This window comes from Gigantopelta aegis, chromosome 14 (assembly GCF_016097555.1).
Source record: "Gigantopelta aegis isolate Gae_Host chromosome 14, Gae_host_genome, whole genome shotgun sequence".
Classification (NCBI taxonomy): Eukaryota; Metazoa; Mollusca; class Gastropoda; order Neomphalida; family Peltospiridae; genus Gigantopelta; species Gigantopelta aegis.
Genome location: NC_054712.1, coordinates 8,441,844 through 8,467,041, shown reverse-complemented (window position 1 = coordinate 8,467,041; position 25,198 = coordinate 8,441,844). Strand labels below are relative to the sequence as shown.

Genomic DNA, 25,198 nt, shown 5'->3' with positions numbered 1-25,198 from the left:
GCAACTTGTTTTACTGTCCACCTCCACATCCCAGTTCTTGTCTAGTCTCTCCATCCATGACATGTGCTTGTCTCTTGTGGCTATTTCCAAGACACGACAATAATTTATTACACCCAAGCCGCTGTGCCAGCTTGTCTTAAAGTTCAAGTTTGTTTAACAATAAAGCCCCTCGGTGGTACTCAATCTGTAACTGGACATATCCACATCCCAACCTGTGTCCCACAACTGGTATATCAAAGGCAGTGGTATGTGCTATCCTGACCGGATAAATGCATATAAAAGAACTCTTACTGCAAATGAAAATGTGTAGCAGGTTTCCTCCAAGACTGTATATAAGAATTATCAAATGTTTAACATCCAACAGCCGATGATTAAAAAAAAAGAGTTTGTTTTAAAGTTTGTTTTGTTTTAGGCTATTTCTCATTCTGGCCAGTGCGCCACTACTGGTATATCAAAGGCTGTGGTATGTCCTATCCTGTCTGTGGGATGGTGCATATAAAAAAGCCCTTACTACTAATGAAAGAAAGTAGCATGTTTCCTCTCTAAGATTAAATGTCAAAATTACCAAACGTTCGACATCCAATAGCTAATGATTAATAAATCAATGTGCTCTAGTGGTGTTGTTAAACAAAACAAACTATTAACTTATTTTCTCAAAGAATATTTGTTGCCATTTTAATTTCTAATTACCACAATTTGACTATAAAACAAAATAAGAAACATATTGCCACAATATAACAAAGACCTAAAAATTAAGATCTTATTTTTGTTTCTTCAAAACTAATTATTTTGTCTCTTTTTTTTCACAACAATGTATAACATAATCTATTTATAATAGGAGTATGTACATGCATGCAATTTTCACATGACGCTGATTGAACAAATTCAGCTTTCAAAACCATCATCAGTTGATTAGAAAGTAATACTCTTGGAAGTCTTATAGCATATGGTCACTGGTGATAAAAGGATCTTAACCCTTTCAAGCAATTCCCTGACAGAAGGTGCGACCTCTTCAATATGTGGAATGAAAAAACAAATCTCTTAATTTATGGCTGTTTGTGGATTAAGTTGCCTTCACTATGCAACAGAACAGCAGGTGTGCAAAGGAAAGATAAGAAATTAAGAAAGCTTATTACAGACAAAATTTGTCACAACAGATAATGCTTAGGTTTTAAATCGTTCCTTTTTTTTTTCCTTCTAAAAAAAATATGATTTAGAGTTATCTCCCCTGTCCAAAAGAGATTGTGTCAATATTTTTAATAAAATTTTTTATATAGATTGTGCTGTGAGTTATTATGCTGTGATAATTTATTACAAAGTAGGAGATAACTAGGTGACAGGTATGGATTAAAAATAATACAAGGTGACAGGTATGGATTAAAAATAATACATTGTTGAGAGCAGTGTTATAAAAATAATATATTATATTATGTATAATTATAAAGACATTACAAAAACAAACAAATTATCAACAGTTCGTGCTTAAAGGTACCCTGATCTGGTACACCTGTACATTTAAAATGCATGCTAATCACATAATACGTCTGAATTAATTTATGATGAAAGAAATTAATAAATGGTATCCCAAATAAACCATTAAATATAGCTAATTCTGCTTATTCAATATTAATATTCCTTCTGCTATATGTATACATATATACACCAACACATATTACTACCATCCACCCACCCACCCACCCAACCATCAACCCATCCATCCACCCAACCATCAACCTATCCATCCATCATCCACCTAACCACCAACCCAACCATCCATCCATCCATCAACCATCCATCCATCCATCCTTCCAGCCATCCATCCATCCATCCATCCTTCCAGCCATCCATCCATCCATCCATCCTTCCAGCCATCCATCCTTCCAGCCATCCATCCATCCTTCCATCCATCCATCCATCCTTCCATCCATCCATCCATCCTTCCATCCATCCATCCTTCCTTCTATCCATCCAATTTCCTGTTCATTCATCCATTTGGATATAGGAAAAAAAAGTATCAATGAATGAATGATTACATTTGTTTTTATCACAAATCTAGACATTCTGGTTTCACACACTTAATTCAAAACCACAGTACGTTGCTGTTTCTTGTGTCACACACTATAATTCAAAACCAAAGTGGGTTGCTATTTCTCGTGTCACACACTATAATTCAAAACCAAAGTGGGTTGCTATTTCTCGTGTCACACACTATAATTCAAAACCACAGCACGTTGCTGTTTCTCGTGTCACACACTATAATTCAAAACCAAAATGGGTTGCTATTTCTCGTGCCACACACTATAATTCAAAACCAAGGTGGGTTGCTATTTCTCGTGTCACACACTATAATTCAAAACCAAAGTGGGTTGCTATTTCTCGTGTCACACACTATAATTCAAAACCACAGCACGTTGCTATTTCTCATGTCACACACTATAATTCAAAACCACAGCATGTTGCTATTTATTGTGTCACACACTATAATTCAAAACCAAAGTAGGTTGCTATTTCTGGTGTCACACACTATAATTCAAACCCATTTTAAATAAAACTATAATTAAAAGCACAGTGTTTTATTTTTATTTTTATTGTTAGACACTAGATTTTAAAACCACAGAGTAAGCTCTTTCTGCAGTCATACAGTATAACTGAGCTGTGACATTTGCAGAAGAGAATAATTTCAACTCTGATATCAACCAGATGTACTAATTGAAAAAAAAAACCCACACCTTGTAAAAAAAAATATATATATTAACCCCCCAAAACACTATTGATTGATTGATATTGGAGAGGAATGAATTCCCAGCATTGTTTTAACAGCATCAAACAATGCTGAGAAGGGAAAGACAACTCTTGCAACTGATGCCAGTGGAAAGATTTCCACACATTCCAGGTGCTTGATGAATTATTCAGAAGCGTTTTCCTATTTTCTCTGAAACAGTAAACACAACCCTGTTAAAGTAAGCAAACAACTAAAACCGTATTCATTTTCTATAGATTGATCACGAATGGATAATAGTTTCCGACAGTGTCATCTTCACAAATTGTCTGTCCTTCTGTTTAGTTCTGTCGGGAATTCGTCATGTTTTTAATTCAGATAGATCGATTTTATAGTTTTTGTTTTCTTTCAAAAGCAAACTATGTTTAAAAATATTAGGATTTTTGTAATATTTTTTCTTTACTTTTTTCTCTCTTTTGTTGTGATTTTTTCTGGATTTTTTTTCTTTCTTTTTCGATTTATGTTGTTTTAAACATTAAAGAACTCTTGTATCAGACATAATACGGAAAGAAGGAAAGGTTTTTGGATATAATACAAGATATTGGTTATAATATCAATCTTTATTATATACATAGCAATGAAATATATAAAGTAAAGTTTGTTTTATTTAACGATGCCACTAGAGCACATTGATTTTTTATCTTATCATCGGCTATTGGACGTCAAACATATGGTCATTCTGACACTGGTTTTTAGAGGAAACCTGCTGTCGCCACATAGGCTACTCTTTTACAACAGGCAGCAAGGGATCTTTTATTTGCACTTCCCACAGGCAGGATAGCACAAACCATGGCCTTTGTTCAACCAGTTATGGATCACTGGTTGGTGCAAGTTGTTTACACCTACCCATTGAGCCTTGCATAGCACTCACTCAAGGTTTGGAGTCGGTATCTGGATTAAAAATCCCATGCCTAGACTGGAATCCGAACCCAGTACCTACCAGCCTGTAGACCGATGGCCTAACCACGATGCCACCGAGGCTGGTGTGAAATATATAGATCTACAGAAATCATAAAAGTGACATCCAGTGAAAAGTCATATTTTACTGTATTTTAGTTTCAGTGAAAATATAGAAATCGTATTTACTTTTTTGTAAAAGTTCATGATTAAATTATCTCTTCGTACATGTATTTAAGTTTGATGATTACCAATGCATCTGATTGTATTTGAAAAAAAAAACCTGTACCTATAAAAAAGAGATATTAAGTGCAATTATGATAAAATATCTAAAATTAATTGAATACGAAGCTAAATAATAATGACACAATGTCCTGTCATTGAGAGTAAGTTAAAATTTAATGGTGTTCGATTCGTTTTCTTTTTGTGAGTTTTTTTTTTTTTAGTATCGCTTTGTCAGGTACATTTGCACAGCAGTATTATTAAATATCATCTTTTAAATTTCTATAAATTGTGAAATGAAAATCCTTGTGAATGTTAGAACAATCTAAGTTTTGTTTCTAACAAACCTTAATTTATAAGAAAGTTATAATAATAAAATACAGTTATACCAAATGTTTTGTGGGGAAAAAACATTCCATGCCTAATTCACAGTCTAGAAATAATGTTTGCCGCACATTGGTTCCTGGCATCAAAGCTGCAGAGCTGAAACATTTACACATCGACATCTCATCATTTTCCATGACAATCCTTGCATCATCTTAAGATACAACAGGACCATGGGCAGTTAACACCTCTTTAACACTGCTGACGTCTGACATCGGCGCATATATGGTAAAGGGCTTGGTATGGTGATGGAACATTGGTGTTTGGGCCATAGACAAATCTCTTGACTCAGATGCCATAAGAAGGAAGGAAATGTTTTATTTAACGATGCACTCAACACATTTTATTTACGGTTATATGGCGTCGAACATATGGTTAAGGACCACACAGATATTGAGGGAGGAAACCTGCTGTCGCCACTTCATGGGCTACTCTTTTCGATTAGCAGCAAGGGATCTTTGATATGCACCATCCCATAGACAGGATAGCACATACCACGGCCTTTGATGTACCAGTCGTGGTGCACTGGCTGGAGCGAGAAATAGCCCAACAGGCCCACCGATGGGAATCGATCCCAAACCGACCACGTATCAAGCGAGCGCTTTACCACTGGGCTACGTCCCGCCCTCCAGTTGCCTAAAGAAAGTCAGCACAACAGAAACAGTGGTGACACTGAATGCACACTGAGATCTGTCAATTAACACCTGTCAACACAAAGTAATCCTACTTTTACTAGTCCACAATTTTTCAAACCCACAAGCCACATGACTAGTTGCATTCTGTAACATTTGTCGTCTGCTAGCGTTTTCTTTTAAGGTTGATAAGACCATTTTAGTATATAGAGCTACTTTATAATTATGTGATAAGGTGATTTTAGTGCTAAGATCCCTTTCGTTCGTAAAATGGAGCCCAGATCTGAAAGCATTAAAAAAAAAAAAAACCTACCTGCCATGAACAGAAGCTTGCCATGAATAGAAGCCTAATGCAATACCAGACATGTAAAAGACAAGTGTCTAGCTTTGTCAGGTTAATGACCACGTTAAACACTTTGCTGTATGATCTTTTTTCATCAGACAACAGACATGGAAAGAGAGAGAGAGAGTACTTTTTAACATGACTCTATACCACTAAGGTTTCGGGCCTAAGACATGGAGAGAACAACATGGAACGATTTCTCATTTCTCAGTGAGGTAAGAGGTTTCCACACATAGCAAAAAGTTTGGACATCTGTGAAAACCTTTACTTCAAACAGTTCTCGGCCTCACCTGGAAACAAGGGGCTAACTCCCATTTTGGGGCATAACTGTATACTATAAAGCCTTATATCACTGTCATAAAAACTCAAATGTTTGTTGTCATTTCTTTGCAGGTGACACCCTTTGAAAATCAGTGGGTGAGAGGGAAACTAAAAAATTAACAAGAAAGAAGCCAGAGCTGTGATCAAGTATCTGCATAAAAAGGGAATGACCCCCATGGAAATCCACGAAGGCATGGTCACCACACTCGGTGAGGACTCCCCTTGCTATTCAACTGTAAAGAAGTGGGTTGCTTATTTCAAGCAGGGCAGGGAGAGCATCAAAAATGACCCATGGTCGTGATGCCCAAAATCAGTGATCACGGATGATCAAGTGGAGGCCATTCACCACATGGACATGAATGAAAGACATGTGACTGTCCAACACAAAGCGGAAACCATGGACATCCGTGTTGGCTCAGTTCACACTGTTTCGATTGACATCTTGGGGATGGGCAAACTTTCTGCAAGATGGGTGCTCCGAATGTTGACACCAGATCAAACGTTGAACAGAATGGTAATTTCAAGGACACTTTTAGCTTGCTTTCAGGCTGATCCAGCCAAATTCCTCAGGATATTTGTGACCCAGGATGAGACATGGATTCACCACTTTGATCCTGAATCAAAGAATCAAACCACCTGTTGACCGTGGTTGCATTCAATTCTATAGCGCCATACCTAAAAATGTCTTTCTGGCAGAAACACTGAAAAGGGTAAAACCATTAATGGGGACTACTATACATCAGAATTGTGACAACTGAAAGAAGCAATCAAAGAAAAAAGGAGAGAAAAGCTTCGAGCTGGCATGCTATTGCTTCAGGACAATGCGCCCATCCACACAGCACAGGTGGCAGTGGCAAAAGCAGCCAAATGTGGCTTTGAACTGTTGCCCCGTGTACCCTTACTCACCCAGCCAAATGTGGCTTTGAACTGTTGCCCCATGTACCCTTACTCACCCAGCCAAATGTGGCTTTGAACTGTTGCCCCGTGTACCCTTACTCACCCAGCCAAATGTGGCTTTGCACTGTTGCCCCATGTACCCTTACTCACCCAGCCAAATGTGGCTTTGCACTGTTGCCCCATGTACCCTTACTCACCCAGCCAAATGTGGCTTTGCACTGTTGCCCCATGTACCCTTACTCACCCAGCCAAATGTGGCTTTGCACTGTTGCCCCATGTACCCTTACTCACCCAGCCAAATGTGGCTTTGCACTGTTGCCCCATGTACCCTTGTTTACCTGACCTGGCACCGTCTCTTTCCGAAACTGAAATCCCACTTGCGTGGTCGCCATTTTCAGAGTGACAATGAAGTCATCCATGCTGTTGAGGAGTATCTGAAGGCTCAAGATGTGACCTTCTTCCGCGAAGGGATAGCGAACGTTGTACATCGGTGGACCAAGTGCATTGAAGTTAAAGGAGACTATGTTGAAAAATAATGCAAGAACAACCTTTCTCCTGTGATGTTTTCTGCGTGAGGCCGAGAACATTTTAAAGTACCCTCTTAAGCTAGCGACACATAATGTAAATCAGGAAATGTTAGCCAGCATAAAATGTCAGCGAATTTAGTGAGACCATACAATATGCTAATATTTCATGATGCTAAATTTAAACAGAAGTGCAACAGACTATCCAAAAAAACATTATGAGCTAAACCAAAAGGATAGCAAACAACAATAACTAGTTAGCACACACATTACTGCAATTTTCGACTATATTAACAGTGCATAAACAAGGCATTTTCAAGCAATGTCCAAAATGTGCGTCAATCGGATCCAAAAAATAAACGTTATGGACATATGTGTCGGTCATCTTAAAAAACACTGGATCAAAATCACCTGTTATCGGATGCGTTTCAGACGATAAACGAATCCGATAAATGGACAGTTAACAGTTATATGTGTCACAAGCTTTACAACAAGGCTATATTAGAAAAATTTGCATACAAAAACTAGAAGCTTGCCTTGGACAGTCCAGTTCTTAGAGCGTCACGAAAACAAAATACTCCATTGTTCCAACATCTATGGGATCTCAAGACATCTTAAAGTTAATGTTTTAAAAAGTTAAAAGTTTGTTTTGTTTAACAACTCCACTAGAGCACACTTGATTTATTAATAATCGGATATTGGATAAAATTTAAAGTTTGTTTTGTTTAACGACACCACTAGAGCACATTGATTTATTAATCATCAGCTATTGGATGTCAAATATTTGGTAATTTTTGACAGTCTTAAAGGAAAAAACGCTACATTTTCCATCAGCAAGGAATCTTTTATACGCACTTTTCATACAGGACAGTACATACCACAGCCTTTGATATACCAGTTGTGGTGCACTGGTTGAGATGGAGGAAAATCCCAGTCAGAGAATAAGTCCCCCAAGGTGATTTGATCCTATGACCCATGCACCACTAGGGTGAACACTCTACCCACTAACCTAGATTCTGCCCCCATATTCTATACTACAGTCAGTCCAAATAATTGTTATGTTTGATTAAAAGCCTTTGATATACCAGTCGTGGGGCATTAGACGAACAGCGTTCTATTTCACAAGACATTGCAAGTTTACATCTGCGACTAGCAGTTATACTGGGTATACATTTACATCTGTTTGGCATCAATTTCACACAGAAAATTATATCATTACGAAAGATGGAACATTTTACAGACAAAAGAAAATGAAATATGTGTACTTTTAACTATATTTGTTGTACATGTACTATAATAGCAATAAAAACTGGTTTAGTTGTAGATTTATGTTTACGTGCAAAACTAGGCATACGATCTTTTGTGAAATTGGGCCCTGGTACCTGTAAAATAATAGGGGTGGGATGTAGCCGAGTGGTAAAGCACTCGCATGATGCGGGGTTGGTCTGGGATCAATCCCCGTCAGTGGGCCATTTGGGCCATTTCTCATTCCAGCCAGTGCACTGTGACTGGTATATCAAAGGCCATGGTATGTGCTATCCTGTCTGTGGGACAGTGCATATAAAAGATCCCTTGCTACTAGTGGAAAAATGTAGCAGGTTTCCTCTCTAAGACTATATCAGGGCTAGCTCTGGCACTCGCCAAATTCGCCAATTGCGAATTTAAAAAAGAATTGGCAAATTTTATTTTAATTTGGCAAAATAATTTCATGAAATAAATGATATTTTATTAAGAAATAACTGGGTTTCTGCCATTTTTGAAGTTTAGCAAATAATTTGGCGAGATTTTTTGCTAAGCCAGAGCTAGCTCTGCTATTTGTCAAAATCATCAAATGTTTGATATCCAATGGCCGATGATTAATAAATCAATGTGCTCTAGTGGTGTCGTTAAAAAACCCAAATTTTTCATTGATTCACATTGATTTTCATTGATATACCAGTCATGGTGCATTAGAGGAACAAGTACCTTTAAAAGAGTCTTTTAGAATACCATATCAGATGTCCACTTGCTTCTCAAGAAAAAGAAAAGAAAAGAAAAACACCTTTATTATTTATTAACCAAGTCGCTGAATGAGCACTGGAAGATTTCCTATCACATGCACCTGCTACATGGAAGGAAAACAAATAGTTTTTGAGGGCCGCCATTAATTACGTCTTCTAATTCAGAAGGGCAGAAATCTATTGGCAGTCTGGCAGCTGTGTGGTTCTCCCATAGGAAATTTACTTGTCATATCCCTGCAGCTCAACACTCATTTTCCCAGAATTCAATAGTGCTGACAGGAAGCATAATTGCAACAGGACACCAGACAGCCTAGGCCAATCATTAGATTTTTTTATTTTATTTTATTTTATTTTATTTTATTTTTTAAATAATTAATAAATCAAATAAAATTTTGTTGTTTTGCTTTTGATGTAATATACCAAATGTCAATAATATATTGACCAACAAAGACGTATATAAATTATAAATGAAAACAAGTGTACAGCATAATATACTGTAGAATACTTTATTTTCGCGTGGAATTTATTTTCGCGTTTTTCACGTGTGAATGAAATTTGTGAAAATATATTCCATGCTAAAATAAAGGCTGACAAAAAAGAAAAAGTATATGTAGTCTCGTTCAACTATACCACATTAGTTTCCGATGTACGAGGCTAGTAGTAACAAAGCGGTGCTCCCTCCTGTCACGGAACAAACCACAAGACACAAAAGCTGTTTAAAACTTTAAATCAAGAACACGATGATAAGTACATACATGATAATAAAACAATACTAACACTAAAAAGCTTTATGCTGTTTTCCTTTGCATGTGCTAGCGATCAGTTCATCGGACAGTCTACACGTCTTCAACGACGGAAGTAAACATGCATTATCACAGTATATTAAAAATGTGGAAGTGAAAAAATCCGGACTGGGCTATGTTCAGATGTTTCACAATTTTATTTCTATTTTTCGCAAAGGCCTGCAACCTGTTCGTATTAAATCTGTTTTTCCTTCTGTAAGCTTATTAACTTGTAAACAATAAAGTCTTGATTGGTTAAAGCAGGAAAACTATTGTTTTATGTGTATAGCACACGTGTGTACATGTAGGATTAGTTCTACAGATTAGCGTAACAACCGTTTTTAAAACAAAATTATTGACATCTGTACTTCGTCTTTTTTATTGATGGGGGTTGGGGGATTTGTGAAAATAAATGTTCGCGAATTGACCCATTTTCATTAAATCGCGAAAATAAAGTATTCTACAGTATGTATTAAAACATTCATAAAAGAAATAATGGTATCCTTTATATATACATACACATATATAAACATTTGTTTTTGAATTAATTAGTAAATAAACTTTTAAAATGGGCCTAAAAGGTTCTCAAGACATTGATAATAGGATTCCAACTGAATAATTAAATTAAATTAAAGAAAACTACATTAATACTCACATTTCCTTTCTTGTTTGGTAAATTAGTATATATTTCCAACAAATGTGCACCAGGACATATTCCATATTTAAAGGGACAGACCCTAGTTTTTAAACACTACAGCATATTTTTCACTATTAAAGCCGTTTATAATCACTGAAATCAAACATTACTTATATTTTATCGTTTAGAATATCCATTTCCATAGAACCAAAGTATTTCTGGTCATCCTGTTGTTTCTAATATCACAAAATGCATTTTTCACATTTTAAAAAACACACGTGCATCTGAGAAGTAGCGGTTATTGATTCGAGTTCTAGTCTATTTTTAAGGATATTTTCCAGTTTTAACATCACAGACTCTTATTTCACTATGTTGTAATTTTATCCAAGTGTGTTATAGATTTGTAGATTAACTAAACTTAGTGTCCATTTTTTATGAGTTGAAACTGGAGTCTGCTCCTTTAAGTTCTACATGACATCATTTTAAATATCATGTTATACTATAAGACTCCCATCATATGTGGTCATGTGGTCGGATAGCAAAAATGTTTTTAAAAAGTACACCCGAGGTGGTGAAAATTTCAATATGAGACTAGGCTGTTTCAACAAGATAGAGTTTATAATGAAGGAAGGAAATGTTTTATTTAGCGATTCACTCAACACATTTTATTTACGGTTATATGGCGTCAGACATATAGTTAAGGACTATACAGATACTGAGAGAGGAAACCCGCTGCCGCCACTTCATGAACTACTCTTTTCGATTAGCAGCAAGGGATCTTTTATATGCACCATCCCACAGACAGGGTAGTACATACCACGGCATTTGATATACCAGTCGTGGTGCACTGGCTGGAACGAGAAATAGCCCAGTGGGCTCACCGACGGGGATTGATCCCAGACCGACCGCGCATCAAGTGGGTGCTTTACCACTGGGCTACGTCCCGCTCCTATTTTAAAGTGAAGATTTTAATAACAAAACATTTATCAAAAACCAGTTGTCTGATGACCTCAGATCACCACCTCACATTAATATGACATCATATACCAATGACATAACACTCCCCATGTTAATTGCAATGATGTCATAGCCTATGCAAGATTGATTTATTCAGTATTGGCTGACGTCATGGAATGGGTCTGTCTTGCTAAGGATGGGAGAAAGATGTGGTCACCAACATCTTACACAGCACAGAGACTCCGTCCTCCATAAGTAATCTATATACAATTAGCCTCGTTAGTTACAGAAATTGATTATGTTATTAATCAATCAATCAGAGAGGCTCTTCACTAACGAGACGTTGTAGAGTAAATGACCGCAATCTGGGGCAGTAGTTAACAATATCAGTAAGCATGAACTTACCACCGTGATGGATCAAAATACTACAATCAGCTAACTAGGATAATGCATGATAACGGAGGTACTATTGACTGAATAGTACTAAATAAGGAATACAGAAAATGAGTGGCTCGTATATACTACTTAATGGTATATCCTATTTACCATTATTAACCTGGTTAATATATTAGTTATGCTGTCAGTAAGCTGTTGAGACCTGAGGGTAATGTTTTCCTAAGATTTACTTAAAGTGTGAGACGACAGACTACATCAATAAAAAAGCCTAATTGTGCTAACATCATAATACTGATAAAAGGGCTTTAGAATTGTGATTTAAACAGTGCTACTCTAAACAAGAAAATGTATTTAATGTTATTGGGGGGGGGGGGGGGGAGAAATGTTTTATTTAACGATACACTCAACACATTTTATTTATGGTTATATGGCATCGGACATATGGTTAAGGACCACATAGATATTGAGAGAGGAAACTCGCTGTCACCACTTCATGGGCTACTCTTTTCGATTAGCAGCAAGGGATCTTTTATATGCGACATCCCACAGACAGGATAATACATACCACAGCCTTTGATATACCAGTTGTGGTGCACTGGCTAGAGCGTGAAATAGCCCAATGGGCCCACCGATGGGGATCGATCCCAGATAGACCGTGCATCAAGCGAACGCTACCACTGGGCTATGTCCCGCCCCTTGGGGGAGGGGGGGAGAGACGCGGGACATAGCCCAGTGGTTAAAGTGATCACTTGATATGCAGTCGGTCTAGGATCAATCCCCATCAATGGACTATTTCTCGTTCCTGCCAGTGTTCCACAATTGGTGTAATACCACAACTGGTGTAACAAATACTGTGGTATGTACTATCCTGTCTGTGGGATGCTGTATACAAAAGATCCCTTGCTGTTAACTGGAAAGAGTAGTCTGTAAAACATTCCGTACTTTCTTAATGTTATTTTAGTTGTCAACAAGGGTCAGGGCTCGAAACTCGCCAAAAAATATGGTGGCTCAAAAAATAATAATGGATCTTTGCAAATTATAGCAAGCGAACCACGAACCACAAGCAGCAAGATTTTAATGTGGAATAAATATATGCAATACAAATATTAATAGTGGCTCATATGTTATAGCTTTAAAGGAAATTGACCAAATAATATTATTTGGCCAACTAACACCATTTATTTTTTTTTTAAATTAAGTCGTCCAAACGGGACATTGGTCGCATTTGGTGACCTGGCCACAGGCCGTTTCGAGCCCTGAGGGTACTGGCGAGGTACATGATATGCCTGTCAAAAGTAGGTTGTGGTCATTTAGTCTGTCCCGTCTTCGAACAAAAATGTGGGGTTTTTTATATAAATAATTTCAGTTTGGTTTGACATAAGAAAAAAAGTAAAAGTGATTTGGAAATAACAAAAATATACCATTTTTGTGTGCAATTTAGAAAGCAATCGGCTCAGAAAGAAATAACTTGTAGTTGATTCCACAGTATGAAAAAAGGTGTTCCCTGTGGGACGGACTACAGTTGTGGTGCACAACACACCACTATCTCAAGTTGTACTTGCATACAAGGTTTGATGATCCTTTATGAACTGATAAGGAAGTTATGGCCTAGACAAGGATTTCCTTTAATGTGTAGCAATGCGTGAAAAGTAGGTCACAGTGACCTAGTTATGGTTCGTGACACACTGCCATCTCAAGTTGTACATGCATGCAAGCTTTGATGATCATATTTGAATTGATAACAAAGATATGCTCCGGAAACGAAAAGTTTATGAATGGACGGACGGACAGATGGATGGATGGATGGATGGACGGACAGATGGATGGACAATACAGTATCATAATACAACACAATAAAGACAAACATATAAAAAGTCTCTGTTAGAAGAAAACATCTTACAATGGGTATGGGGTGGGATTAGCCCAGTGATAAAGTGCATACCTGATGTGCAGTCGGTCTGGAATCGATCCCCGTCAGCGAGCTCATTGGGCTATTTCTCATTCCAGTTAGTGCACCACAGCTGCTATATCAAAAGTCATGGTATGTGCTATCCTATCTGTTAGGATGGTGTATATAAAATATCCATTGCTACTAATTAATGGGACAATGTAGCGGGTTTCATTTCTAAGACTATATGTCAAAATTATCAAAGGAGCAATAACCAATAGCCGATGACTAATAAATCAATGTGCTCTAGTGGTGTTGTTAATTTTTTTTAACAATTGCTGCAAACTCAGAACCATCCCTTTAACATACTAGTGTCTAAAAATTAGGTCCAGAGAACTACGTTGCCAGGTGCCGAAGTTGGCGGTCGGATAACCGGTTTTACCTTGTACCTTGTCTCGGTAATCCCTTTTAAAATGTATTATTTTGATCGCTTCTATTTTTCACTGCAGTAACTATGATGGATCACAAATATTACTATAAACAATTGATTCATTTTAAATACATATTAAGGCATCGTAGTATGAATATTTCAGGCTAAAAGGAAGATTTAATTGAATGAAAAATGATGTTTTACGATTGCCTTTTTATCAGTAAAATTTATCCAGGCGTTTTTTTCTACCAAGGTCAGTGTGCGTGTAAAACTATAATTTGTAATATAATTTTGACCATTTCATGACTTCATCAGGAAACTACATTTGTGTAGATTGAATTTGGTCAAATAAAATGTTTAACTGTGTACCAAGTTATTGATCTTGACTATTGAGGGAATCCCATGTCATTAATTAGGTCGATTCCATATTAGCTTGTAACACAACATTTATAATTAATATAATACATATATATATACATATATATATATATATATATATATATATATATATATATATATATAACATGTAGCATACAGTATTTGTGCGTGTATACAGGCCCTAATCTTGACGGTAAAATCAGCAGGGTGTTTTTTTACCGAAAGTCAGTTCAAGTCGCCACATTATTAGCAATAGTGAGAAGTCAAAGTCGCCGTAATATTCTGGACCTAATCCGATTTCAAAAACGAAATCACACAACAGACATCAAGACCCTGATTTGTTTATTGTCAGAGCTCACTTGGCACCTTGTCAGTGTATGTCGGACAGTGTTTTTACTTTGGTGCCAGACTGTATCTTCAAGTAAACGTAAATCAGCATGTTAAAGCGACACACCCTAGTTTTTAAAAATGCACGTTCGTCTAAGGAGTAGTGGTTAATAAGACAAGCTCTAGTTATTTTAGACGGTATTTCCCTGTTTAAACATCACATTCTTCAGCTTCTCTCTGTTATAACCATATCCAAATGTGTGTTGCAGGTTTGTAGATTAACTAAACTTAGTGTCTATTTTCACGGATTGAAACCAGGGTCTGCGCCTTTAAAGGTAGACTAAACTCCAACAAGATGCATACCCGGACCACCAACACATACTGACACTTCAACAAATGAAAAACGAGTAATTTTACAATTAATAAAAAAACGTGATTATTCCTGCTAACTGGGGGCAGCCATTTTGTTTCGTAAAACAACATAAATGACTTGATAGTATAATAAACTATTTAACTAAATATATTTCAATTTGCATCAATATAACGAAATGGAGTTATAGTATTTTTTTCTTTTAAAAAATCCAAAGGAAAAATGCACATTATTAGGCCTATTGGTAGGATACATTCGAGCAAAAACGACAACTCACGATACCCAAGGGATAATTTTCTTTTCTCTGGGACTACGTAATTGGTCAGTTTTGTGATTTTAGATGGGAAAGTCTACTTAATCAAGGGTTTTACAGAATTACTTACAGTAATAAAGCTGGTAAAGTCCATTACGATTTGAGGTTATCACACAATACCCTGTGATCTTAATAAAAGAGGCACTTCTTTTTAGTGTGTCTAGACACATTGTCTAGGGACCGTCTAAATATACACCTGCCAATCAAGAACCACAGGTACAGGCCATGGAAAGAAAAGACCAATTAAGCAAGAAAACACTCTGACTATTATTTCAGTGCGTGGGTTAATTTATATACAAAATATAATACAGTTATTTCAACACTTTGACAATGATGGTTTATTTTGTATTGAAAAATAAACCACATATACATGTTGCTGTGTTACTGGGATAGATATTATTACAGAACATTGCAATGCATCAGCAAACATCAGGTATGTTTTGTTTCTTCAGTTCGAAGACTAATTCCTGATGTGACATGTTAAGTATTACGTAACCACCAGCTCGCCAAATGGCGTATTCACTGGGATGGTACAAAATGGCTGCGCCCGTTATATATAATAGCCGTCATATTTAACCATTTTATTAATTAACTATACGATTATACTTGTTGATATTAAGCAATAACGTGCATTATGTATCGTTGAATATGCACACCAGTCTAAAAGCCTTGCTTTAGCACTCCTTTAACAGTAAATAGTTTATACGCATGTGCACTGTAGTGTTTTACCGTGTGCAATTTATTATCAAAATCAACCAACAAATGTTAATACTCATCCCAGTTTCTGTTGTGAAGAGATTAAATACATGTTGTAGTTTAATGTTGACATTCGACATTCTTCAGATACCTCAGTCACCAGTAAACCGGGCTATTTTTTTTCAAAGTGACGCGCCGTGTACTGTGACCAGTCAAGCATTGTTAATCCTCGACCACATTCATTTCAGTAATGCCAGAAAATACTAATTAATACAGTAATAATTTTAACATAGCAACACAGTATCAACTACTCAATAATATCACTTTTTTTTCAGAAAACATACAACTGTTTTGTTTAAATTTTATTACTGGAAGTAGTATTTTATATGGAAATATTATGATTAGAATCGAGTGTAAAATTCAGATTTTCCTCATTGAATGTGGAAACAGGCAAAACATTATGAAATGTACTAATAAATGTTCACTTCACCTATTTTTATCAAACTTCTCCCCCATTCCTCTGGGAAGGGAGAAGTCATTTCTCCTTTTTCAATTCTAGATTAGGGCCTGTCTGGTATGTGTGTGTGTGTGTGTGTGTACATGCGTGTGAATGTGTAATTATTTTATATTGATTTAATAATATTTATATATTTACTAGTTTGGTGGATTGAGGTCATATATGGGTTTAAAATTGACTATTCAGAGTAATAAAAAAAAACCCAGTGTAAAATACATGTACGTACATGTATATCCTAACTGTAATATTTAATACCTATGGGGTAAATAAATCCTTCGTTATACGTAATAAACTTGTTAGTTTGGTAGGATATTTTCCATATATTTTGCATCTACCCCACCTCTTCCCCTTCAATCATCAAACTTTAAAAACTTCCATATTCTGTTTATTTTGAAGGTACTAAGCAAAACATATGTCTACAATATATAGTACAATAATAACAAAACAGAACATAGCTGTAAACATTTTATGCAGTAATGCTAACAACGTTTGTAGGGCTCGATCATAGCAGTAGCCTGGGGTGTTTTGGCTACCAATTTTTCACTTGGCTACCAAATGTTTAAACCTGGTAGTCCGCCGGTCTACTAGATTTTTTTTTGGCACCGCCAGTTACTATTCTAATTTTTTTTTTAATTTTTTTTCGGGGGGGGGGGGGGGGGATGGTGGTGGTGTCCCTATGATACCCTTTATTTAATCTTGAATATAACTGCACTACTCTTTTTCTATCTACAATAATATAAACTAAGGTTATTTGCGGATAACAGCCTATCGAACTCATGACTGCTAACTTTAAATACATTTATAAGTTTACAAAATATACTTTAATGGACAAAAATCAGTACTCTTTTCTGCTGTAGTGATAAATTGGTCAAACACATGTTAGGAATAAGCTTTACACGCTTAAACTGAACCAGGAAGAGAAACTCTCGGCGAAGAATTATAGCGATAACATGTAACTTTGCGTTCTATTAAATATAGTCTTCTTGTCTGAAATATTAAAGGTACATGTCCTAAATATTTATTTCAAATTATTAAGTGTGTTAACGTCATATTTTGTGATCTGTAATAGTCACTATATTGAACAACGACTCCGATCAAAACAGCACATTTCGATATCGATTGCGTAGCCAAGAGAACACCGGATATCCGACTGTCCTGTTATAGTATCCCAGGATGCAATTTGTCCACCAGATAATATTCATTGACTGTTGCCCTGATGAACGCACCTTCTATTACTTAGCTGATACCAAAATGGAAGTGTTAATCAGTCCGAACGCACCTTCTTTTGACTACTTCATCTGCTACTGAACAGATAACAAAATGTACATGTTAATCGACACTAAATGCTATTTGGGTAACGACCTCGGTATGCAGATTAGTATTTTTTGATATATGTCCCCGTGTCTTTGACCCTAACTTTGTGATTTTGCTTCTCCATAGGTCAAGGAACCTGCCCATCAAATGTAGTTGGAAATGGTCTACTAGCTGTGAAGGAATAATTTGGTATAGCATTTCTGGCAGTATATATATATTTTTAATTACCTGAATTTTCCTCTTTTAGGTCCCACCTTTTCAGGGCCTGGGTGCGGGTGGAGGAAGGTGGGGGTGACTGAATTCACAAATCTTATTTCTCCAAGACTTGGCATTTATGAAAGAAGATGTTTTTTAATTGGTTTAGTTTTTCTCCCTCTGGTGCATTTTAGAACGATCAAGGGTGAGGGAAGTTGAATTAAATTACAGTTTAAAAACATTATCAATATAGCTATAGTAAACGAGGACAGACTGGGGACCCAACATAAGCAAACTTGCTTTGTTTAATGACACCACTAGAACACATCGATTTATTTATCATTGACTACTGAACATCAAACATTTGGTCATTCTGACATATATAATTTTAGAGAGAAAACCTGCTACAGTTTTTCATTAGTAACAAGAGATCTTTTATATGCACCATTCCACAGACAGGACAGCACATACCACGACCTGTGATATACCAGTCATGGTGCACATGCTGGAACGAGAAATAGTCCAATGGGTCCACCGACGGGGATCCATCCCAGACCAACCGCACATGAGGAGAGCGCTTTACCACTGGGCTACATCCCTCCTTGAAGACACACACTCATGCATGCACGCACGCAGGCATACACACAAGCATGCACACACGCACGCACACATACACGCATGCACACATACAAGCACACGCATATTAGTAGATATTTTTAATAACAGTTTGTAATTATACATGTACAAAAGCCCATCATGACAGCCGTTGTGACAAAAAGACAAACTAGATTTACCTTAAGATAAAGCGCCACCTGTGGCCACCTCAGCTGTCACATACAACTGTTTTAATATGTTTATACCTTTTAGATCATATAGCCATCTCCCAGATGTTACATACTACTATTTTAATATATCACTGAATTACCGGTTTTGAGACAAGGAAAAGAAGGCACTCATGGACAACAATCATTAACAATAACGGTGATTTTTTCTCTCTTCTGCAGCATTACTATGTTGCTTTACCTTTTTCTCCTGCTTCCTCTTTTCTTTCGCTCTTTTTTATTTAAAATCCCAGATCAGAGAAACACTCTGTCCGCATGTATATAAACTGTTGCTTTAATGTGTCATGTTATTTTGTAACATGTATATTTACAGCAGTGAATCAGGGACCCAACCCTGACACTGCTATTGTGATCTGGGGTAATATTTGAAAAAAAAAAATAAAAAAAAAATAATAATAATAAAACAAATATATATATACACACCCAGAAAAAATTTTGAGCACTAGGGCTGGAATAATATACTTGAATATTTGGTGTTACAAACAGCCACCTGTACCATAGTTACATTTGTATAAGTCACTAGCTGAAACCAAATACACAAATACTTATATGTAGTGTTGGTAAAACTATTATAGTGTCCAACTTCTTTTTTTTTTTTTTTACACCGGCCTCGGTGGTGTTGTGGCAGGCCATCGGTCTACAGGCTGGTAGGTACTGGGTTCGGATCCCAGTCGAGGCATGGGATTTTTAATCCAGATACAGACTCCAAACCCTGAGTGAGTGCTCCGCAAGGCTCAATGGGTAGGTGTAAACCACTTGCACCGACCAGTGATCCATAACTGGTTCAACAAAGGCCATGGTTTGTGCTATCCTGCCTGTGGGAAGCGCAAATAAAAGATCCCTTGCTGCCAATCGGAAGAGTAGCCCATGTAGTGGCGACAGCGGGTTTCCTCTCAAAATCTGTGTGGTCCTTAACCATATGTCTGACGCCATATAACCGTAAATAAAATGTGTTGAGTGCGTCGTTAAATAAAACACTTCTTTCTTTTCTTTTTTTATATATACTTATTGTTAAAACCAGTTTTAAGTGTCTGGGCAATAAAACCAGAATTGTGTTCTTGAAGAACATTTAGTTTTGTGTTTGATGTATATACATAGAGAATATAACTAGTTAAAGACGTTGGATATCGGCGAGGCTCTGTCAAGTGGAATTTCGCATACAGCCTAAACAGGATGAAGCCGATATCCGATGTCATTGACTAGTTGTTATCTTTATCCTGCAGACCACAAAAATGTTGGGGAGAGAGAGAGAAAGAGAGAGAGAGAAAGAGAGAGAGAGAGAGAGAGAGAGAGAGAGAGAGAGAGAGAGAGAGAGAGAGAGAGAGAGAGAGAGAGAGAGAGAGAGAGACAGACAGACAGACAGAGACAGAGAGAGACAGAGAGAGAGAGAGAGAGAGAGAGAGAGAGAGAGAGAGAGAGAGAGAGAGAGAGAGAGAGAGACACACACACAGAGACAGAGACATAAATATACACACAAATGTCATCAATAAGAGGTAACAAAGAAATAAGATAGGTACTGACCATGTTAGACATAACTGCTTTATATTCAACACCTCCCCGTAGCTGCCATTTATGAGGATCTGTTTGTGACACACGATTCTGAACTTTGTTTTCCACTCATTCACACAGTTGTAATAGATGTTAGATGCCCAGTCCTATTTATACTGGCTTGGACACCTTGTGTCTTTTTAAAATGATCAGCTAGACCACGTTGTACTGCACACCTTCCGTAACTTTCCATTGATGATGGATGCAGTTTTTAAAGAATATTTGTCCTTTCCATATTTAATTAACTGTCAACATTATCTTTGATGCTGGTGCTGGAATGGACTGTTCCATTTTGTTGAAGTATAAGATAATTGTTTTAAAATTTTTAATTGGGGCAACAACTAAGTTTTGTTTTTCTTTGAGAAGGTAATATGATGTCACCACACATGATGGCAGACAGGTACTATCAAAAGTATTTCAGAAGTGGTCACAAGAATTGGGGGGGGGAGGGGGGTAAGTGTGCTGGAGGCAATTTTTCCAATATATTTTAACATGCCCATATACCACTAAGGTTTCGAGCATGACTGTTCCGGTCCCGTTTCTTGATAGCCAGAGGCCTGACCTGGGACAGAACAAATTTTAGGGCAATTTTGATTCTTACGGCCAAAACGTTTTGGGGGACTTTACAAAAAATTTGTGCACATTCCAAAAAATAAATAAAAAATATATATAATTAAAAAATATAATAATAATGTTTGACACATTTTTGATCGGGCTATCTAAAATAAATTATATTTATAATTAATATAATTAGCCCTTATAGTGGGGCGGGGGGAGAGAAATGGTGGTTGATAAAGAAAGTTGGGCCCTGGCCACAGGAAGTTGTTTAGTAGGTGGGATATAGAGGGGCATCAATCGTATCGGGAATAATGGTGTGAACCACCAGGTGGGGAGAGGGGGAGGGGGGAGGCAGAAGTAAAGAAGTTTAAAGTTTGTTTGTTTAATGGCACCACTAGAGCACATTCATTGATTTAATCATCATCGGCTATCGGATGTCAAACATTTGGTTATTCTGACATATAGTCTTAGAGAGGAAACCCGCTATATTTTTCCATTATTAGCAAGGGATCTTTTATATGCACCATCCCACAAGCAGGATAGCACATACCACAGCCTTTTATATACTAGTTGTGGTGCACTGGCTGGAACAAGAAATAGCCCAATGGGCCCACCAATGGGGAATGATGATCCCAAACTGACCATGCATCAAGCAAGCGTTTTATCACTGGGCTACGTCCCATCCCGATGAAGTAAAGAATGAGGCAGACCTACCAGGTATAAGAGAATAGTTATGATGCTTTCCACCTCCCCTGGTGACTGGAAGCAAGATCTAGCTCAGTCCCACGTCCCATCCCGATGAAGTAAAGAATGAGGCAGACCTACCAGGTATAAGAGAATAGTTATGATGCTTTCCACCTCCCCTGGTGACTGGAAGCAAGATCTAGCTCAGTCCCACGTCCCACACCCCATGAAGTAAAGAATGAGGCAGACCTACCAGGTATAAGAGAATAGTTATGATGCTTTCCACCTCCCCTGGTGACTGGAAGCAAGATCTAGCTCAGTCCCACGTCCCATCCCGATGAAGTAAAGAATGAGGCAGACCTACCAGGTATAAGAGAATAGTTATGATGCTTTCCACCTCCCCTGGTGACTGGAAGCAAGATCTAGCTCAGTCCCACGTCCCACACCCCATGGAGTAAAGAATGAGGCAGACCTACCAGGTATAAGAGAATAGTTATGATGCTTTCCACCTCCCCTGGTGACTGGAAGCAAGATCTAGCTTAGTCCCACGTCCCACACCCCATGGAGTAAAGAATGAGGCAGACCTGCCAGGTATAAGAGAATAGTTATGATGCTTTCCACCTCCCCTGGTGACTGGAAGCAAGATCTAGCTCAGTCCCACGTCCCACACCCCATGGAGTAAAGAATGAGGCAGACCTACCAGGTATAAGAGAATAGTTATGATGCTTTCCACCTCCCCTGGTGACTGGAAGCAAGATCTAGCTCAGTCCCACGTCCCACACCCCATGGAGTAAAGAATGAGGCAGACCTACCAGGTATAAGAGAATAGTTATGATGCTTTCCACCTCCCCTGGTGACTGGAAGCAAGATCTAGCTCAGTCCCACGTCCCATCCCGATGAAGTAAAGAATGAGGCAGACCTACCAGGTATAAGAGAATAGTTATGATGCTTTCCACCTCCCCTGGTGACTGGAAGCAAGATCTAGCTCAGTCCCACGTCCCACACCCCATGAAGTAAAGAATGAGGCAGACCTACCAGGTATAAGAGAATAGTTATGATGCTTTCCACCTCCCCTGGTGACTGGAAGCAAGATCTAGCTCAGTCCCACGTCCCATCCCGATGAAGTAAAGAATGAGGCAGACCTACCAGGTATAAGAGAATAGTTATGATGCTTTCCACCTCCCCTGGTGACTGGAAGCAAGATCTAGCTCAGTCCCACGTCCCACACCCCATGAAGTAAAGAATGAGGCAGACCTACCAGGTATAAGAGAATAGTTATGATGCTTTCCACCTCCCCTGGTGACTGGAAGCAAGATCTAGCTTAGTCCCACGTCCCACACCCCATGAAGTAAAGAATGAGGCAGACCTACCAGGTATAAGAGAATAGTTATGATGCTTTCCACCTCCCCTGGTGACTGGAAGCAAGATCTAGCTCAGTTGGTAGAGCATTGTCGGGATTTCTCTGAAGACTATCTTTCAGAATTGCAAAATGTTTGACATTCAATAGCCAATGATTAATGAATCAATGTGCTCTAGTGGTGTCATTAAACAGGTGACCTATACTGGAACAGTATAAGCTTTCATAGTAATTTTGAATTTGATTATGGGTCATCCCTCTTGAAAGAAATAAAGACCAGGGCCGGTATTTATAAAGATTCTTAGAATTTTAAAAGAAAATTCTAAAAAAATTCTTAACATTTTAAAAAAACAAGCAAGCAAACTGTCAAACGTCAACGAGTAGAGCTGCAACATGACGGAAGCAAGCAAACCGAAGCATAAACCGAACAGGACTAAAGATGAAACATTGAGTCTTGTTCGTTTGGTGGACAAGAGAAAATATTCATCTGCGTCGCCCTCCAATCCATATTATGGCAGCCATTTTGTCCGAGATAGGAATTCTTAACCCAACTTCATAGTCCTTCATATGACTTTTCTCAATTCTAAGAGCAATCCGAGAGCAATTCTTACATTTAAGAGAAATTCTTAGGGATTCTAAGAATTATTTTTAAATTCTTACATTTAAGAGATATTCTTAGGAATTCTGAGACTTTTCTTATATTTAAGTATTCATAGCCAGGATTTTTATATGCACCCCCCCCCCCCCCCCCCCCATAAAATCCTGGCTATGCCAATGTCGCAAATATGAATGTCTTGTATATGCAGGTAACCCATATTGGGGGTGGGGGCCAACCCACACTATGTATGTATGTATGTATGATTTTACAATATTTAAACAAGTTAAAAAAAGAGGTCCGATTTGGGGGGGGGGGCATGACCCTGTGCCCCCCCCCCCCCCCCCCCCCACGCCACTGATCAGCGCTTTCCCAAATCACAAAACAAACTAAATCAAATCAAATCAGTACATAAACAGCACCTTAAAATTATATTACACCCATAGCATGTCTTGTTTGGAAATGGGGGAGGTCTCCAAACTAAATAATTTTAAAATATTGTGGGTGTATGGTTTAGCATTACGGGGGAGGGAGGGTGTCTAATTTTGACACAAATATTTGAAAGGCCCCTTAGGCTGTATCCATATTCCTTCTTGGATTTGTGACTTATTATTATTAAAGTATAAATTTAAAGTTTGTTTTGTTCAATGACACCACTAGAGCATATTGATTTATTAATCATCACCTATTGGATGTCAAACATTTGGTAATTTCGACAGTCTTAATGAGAAAACCTGCTATATTTTTCCATTAGTAGCAAGGGATATTTTACATGCACCACCCATAGACAGGATAGCACATACCACGGCCAGTCATGGTGCACTGACTAGGACGAGAAATAGCCCAATGGACTCAACAGGGATTGGTCTCAGACCAACCGCACATAAAGCGAGGGCTTTACCACTGGTCTAAAATATTCATAATCAAATAATAGCTTTTAATAATCATTTTTAACCAGCCAAAAAAAAGAAAAAAAAAAGAATGTTGGACTTCTTCCCCACATCAGATATTAAAATTTCCACTTCTATGGAACATTAGTTTCCCTTACGGGATCTCTTTGTCAGTGGTTCGGACGCTTGCATTCTGGTAAGTTAGCTGTACCAAGATGACGTTCAGAGGGAATTTCCTTGATGACGTCACCAAGAAATATCCCCATCTTTTCTATCTCCATTTAATTACAAATGCTAAATATGCCAAACATTGTCAGATTCAAAATGAAATATTCTTTCCGCTAGATGGAATTCACTTAACCAACAAAGGAACTTTAAAATGTTTGAAAAAATATAGATTACCATGTCAGCATTCTGAAAACTAACACTACAGGTACAACATGCAAACTTTGTGGAGAAAAAACCCACACAAGTGCTACATGTGGACATGGCAGACCAGTAACGTGTTTCGGGTGTGGACAAAGT

The 25,198-nt window shown here is 37.6% G+C and overlaps 1 protein-coding gene across 1 annotated transcript in view; it reads right to left on the bottom strand.

Annotated features, from left to right (window-relative positions):
- LOC121388073 (protein CBFA2T1-like) overlaps positions 1-25,198 on the bottom strand; it is a 204,551-nt gene that overhangs the window by 69,423 nt on the left and 109,930 nt on the right. The window lies entirely within an intron of this gene.